Source organism: Mastomys coucha, unplaced genomic scaffold, assembly GCF_008632895.1.
Source record: "Mastomys coucha isolate ucsf_1 unplaced genomic scaffold, UCSF_Mcou_1 pScaffold16, whole genome shotgun sequence".
Taxonomy (NCBI): domain Eukaryota; kingdom Metazoa; phylum Chordata; class Mammalia; order Rodentia; family Muridae; genus Mastomys; species Mastomys coucha.
Window position 1 is genome coordinate 103,897,183 of NW_022196898.1, and position 4,806 is coordinate 103,901,988.

Consider the following 4,806-nt stretch of genomic DNA (forward strand, 5'->3'; position numbering starts at 1 on the left):
ACACCCCTGACTCCCATGGCATCCTATCCTTTGCCCTTAATATTCCACCATTTTATATTACTGTCAACATCTAGGGGCTATCCTTCAAATACAAACAACACTACTACAATTAGTATTGAGGGTCCTATACATAAGACCATGGTAGACATTCATCATTTAATCTACAACAGTCATAAAACTCTTGTTGCTGCTTAGAATTAATGTTTAAAAGTATTTAATAGAAAATCATATTTACTAGATGGAACTTGGTGGTGTTATAATTTAGACTCAATATGGCATGGTGGAAACATGAAGTAATAGAGGCTAGCTATTGTATATTTTAGTAGATTCTTTAACAAGCATATTTTCTGACTTCCAAATATACAGTACCCCCAAACTGTGAGTGATACAGTGTATATGAAAATAAAGTCCCTACATTTAGGGACATCATTATATATTTAAGAATATAAAAAAATTATCCAACATCTAATTGAAGTATATTATACATAAATGCTAGCATTTGTAATAACACAAAGCAACATTTACTATAATATGTACCAAATACATTCTGATAAGATATACTTCATGTGTTAAATTAGATAATATCCAGCTTGGTGCATGTAGAAAACCAAGCCAACCAAAACATTCTCTATGAAGGAGCATTCATTGAGGCATGACATCCAGCTAAAAATGAGAGAATTGTGAAACATGGCAAATAATATCACACGACTAAGTCACCTCTGAGTGTCTAAATCCACCTGAACCCTTTAAGGCACCCTGCTCTAAAAGGGGATTTACTAGAAGTTGAAGCTTTGGAAGTATTTATTCAGTGTGGCAAAACTATGATGGCTGAGTAAAAGGTTTATAAAAGGCTGGAGAGACATCTTATTGTGACGACATAAGACAAGTCCCCTTCTGGAAACATCTGGGCTTTGAACTTCAGCCTTCAAATGCTCAGACAGATGTTTCTGTGGCAGATGCCATTATGCTCTTGCATTTTGAAATAGCAGCTTGAATGAACTAATGCAGACCAGAAGTTAAAATGATTGAATTTTGATGGCTACACCACATTTGCCATGAGCATAGGGAGGGCAACAAGACAGAGAGGAGTTGTAGCCTCTCTTAGAAAGCTATACCTTTTCTTTTTTGGTAGGATTCTATTAATACTACTCAGATCATAGTGTAGAGTGGAAGTTAATTTGAGTCAGCCAAAACAACTTATGGAATCGATGTATTAAAAGTGAGTGAAAGTTACTCTAAGGATAGTAGAAAAGGTGATAAGAGGGGAAGAGATGAGACTTAGCTGTGTGCAGCTAGAATCAGAGGATCTGGTACTGAGCAAACAAAAGGAATAAACTCAGGGAAAAGTCAAAGGTACCACCTTGAGTGTGACTTACTTGAGGAGTAAAGGACAAATCCTCATGATGCCAGGATATTTGGGGAATACAGAGCATTTGATAGAACCTAGAGTCATTTTCACTGGGTTGTTAGATAAATGTGCTAAATGTCGCTGAGTCCCAGAAGAGCTGAGCTTAGCAATAAATAGGAAATATTCATGGGTTTTGTGTGAATGTTTCTTGCAGTGAAATTGCATATGAACCATGCCAAGATTACTAGGAATTACTTTAAAATCCCTGGAACCAAGCCAGAGTCCTCTTAAGTCTGACTTTATCACAAGTTAGTACCTGCATGGTGCTAACATATGCCAGTGTGTGATAATCCCTGACAGAGATGATGGATGAGGGACGTGCCACTTGAAACATGGTGGTACACTGCTCTGCATGTTTAGTGTGGATACTGACAAAGAATTTGGGTCTCTAGGAATGTTTGGAAGGAGCTACCAAAAAAAAAAAAAAAAAGACCAAGAAATTCATCAAGGAAACCAAGGTTAGACTGCTTCAGATTTACATGTTCCAAGTTAAGGTTTATAAAACACTCTGAGTACTTGAATGTTGGATTCTTCACTCAATTGTAATGCCAATAGATTCAGAGACTGGCTATTTAACCAGGAATTTCCAAGCTGTGGCATAGGGAACACACACTCATTGTATGGTTATATTGACTTTGTATGTTTGTTTAACAAATGAGTGCAAATGTTTAAGTCTCAGATATTATAAGATGTGTTATTTATCATAAATGGTAGAGATCTATTTCAAATGGAGTTCTTCTGGTGAAGGAGATACATTTTAAATAAATGTGTAGTATCTTCTATTAAAAATCTGACATAAATGGCATTTTCTTTTCTTTTCCTTTTTTTTTTCTGAGACAGGGTTTCTCTGTGTAGCCCTGGCTGTCCTGGAACTCACTCTGTAGACCAGGCTGGCCTTGAAGCCAGAAATCTGCTTACCTCTGCCTCCCAGGTGCTGGGATAAAAGGCATGCACCACCACTGCACGGTGTGAATGGCATTTTCTAACTTTAAATTTTGTTCAGGTTTAGCATCCAAACTGCATGGTTATTATATATTTATATTTAATTCAACACATACATATATATAACATGATAGAATATCATAGCATTTGAGCACACTAAAAATGTCATGTGTTTCTTGTGAGATGGGGCTATTATTGGCTAATACTCGAGGGAAAAGTCATCTAACAGCAGTCTATACTACTCTTTAATGGTGATTTATGTCCACTCCTATTTGCTATGTTAAATACCCATGAAAGAGAGAGTACAGTAGTTCTATGGGTATATATGACATGAATGTATATAGCACAAATCTCTATATTTTAAAGCACTCCTTGTTGGATTCAATTTTTAAAGGATAAAAAAGACAACAGAAATGAAATATATAATATGGCTCTGCATATTTTTTCTAATAATGTATCACCACACCCCTCTTCAATTTTGATTTGGTACTGTTTTATCACTTCTAATTTAAGATTCTCTCACATCTTTCTGTCACTCAGTGAAAGCTTGATTTTTATTTATCTCCATAAAATTGTAATGTATAATAATGAAACAGAAAAAAGTTAAAAAATTATTGCAAGGAATATTCGAGATAGAATAAGAAATGCCTCCCTTGTAGGGAAGAAGTATTCTTGTAAATGATGCCCTGTATCTCAGTATTTCATTCAAAAAATAATTCTTTCCCCTTCAGGTGGCAAGTCACATCTGCATTTAAATAGAAAAATGAATCCCAATTGAGATTTCAGCTCCTGGAATCAACAAGAAAGCAATCAGGTATTGGCTGGAGTTTGTGTTGGTATCATACAGCTGAACATAGCTGAGGATATGCGCCTACACAAACTCATGTGATTAATTCTGCTGATGGAGATTTTTGTATGTCTTTAATTTCCTCTTCTCAGGATATGAAAAAAACAATGTCAGAAAAATAGCTTTCAATATGACTCTTTTGAAATGCTTCTCTCAGCAGATACTTATACTTAATAATGGGTTTCATTATGACTTTTTCACATGTGTGCATGATGTGTTTTGATTATATTTGCCACCATTCCCCTCTCTTATCCCCAATCCCACTTCATTAATTTTATTTTTCCAGACACCCCCTTCTACTTCATTTATTTTATGTATATGAAGTTTCCTGTTGCATTGTGTTGTTGACAAAAATATACATGCCTTGCCAGTGTCTAACCACTGAAGAAAATGTCTCTTCCACCACATCAATATCTGTGTGTAAATCTTCAGGGAGTGTGGTAGTCCATGAACCTGTTCCTTTTCTATAATAGGATATTGATGGTCAGGTTTTATGTAGGCAATCATGGCTACTGTGAGTTCAAGACATCAGAGACCATGTTGTGCCTGCTGTCATGTTCCACAACACTCTTTTCGTTGCCCTGGCTCCTATGCTCTCTCTGGCCCTGATTCCATGGTGTTCGGTGTACCTTAAATGCAGAAATATAGATGTTTCCTTTAGGTCTGAAGAGTCACCATTAATAATTTTCTGGGTTTTCAACAGTTACGAATTTCTGCATTTGATGTTGACAACTACCAATGAATGAATGAGTGAATAGATGAATGAATGAATTATAAATAAAAGGTATCTCTGATTAAAGCCAGAAGAGCACTGTTCTTTAGCATAAGCATAGTTGATTAAAGGGGGAATTTGTCAGGCACACCATATCTGTTTACCAAGACTACAACTTTCCCCATTTTCCCTTGGACCTCTCCTATCATGGACTCCTATCATTACTCTGGCTTACAATACAGAACTAAATGTAATTCTTTCCTGTGAGTGGAGTTTCAAATCTCATTAGATAGCAGTTGGTTGTCCCTATAACAGGCTTTCTATGATCTCACCAGCAGACTCATTCTGCCTGACATGTTGGTACTTTCACACTTGAGGCCACCCCTTAATAGTTGTTGATTGTTTTCCATAGCAACTTGCATGTCAACTTCAGAATCCATGAGGACTTGACACCAGGGTAGAGTCACTGAGCTTCTTCTAGCTTGATTATTCCATATTCTGCAACCACAGCTCATGGCATCTTCAGGGCAAGGGACTTGCCAAATGGCTGTGGTACACAGTCAGGGTCCTATTGTGAACTGTATTGTGGGGGCCTCAATAGCTTCCTTGGCCAGAGGGAGGCATTCCAGCCCTTACTGAGGGATTTTTGTAGGGCATTTTTTTTTTTTTTTTTTTTTTTTGGTTTTTCGAAACAGGGTTTCTCTGTATAGCCCTGGCTGTCCTGGTACTCACTCTGTAGATCAGGCTGGCCTCGAACTCAGAAATCCGCTTGTCTCTGCCTCCCAAGTGCTGGGATTAAAGGTGTGTGCCACCACCGCCCAGCTAGGGCATTTTTTTTATTAGATATTTTCTTTATTTACATGTAAATTTCTCTTTTCCCAGTTTCCCCTCCAAAAA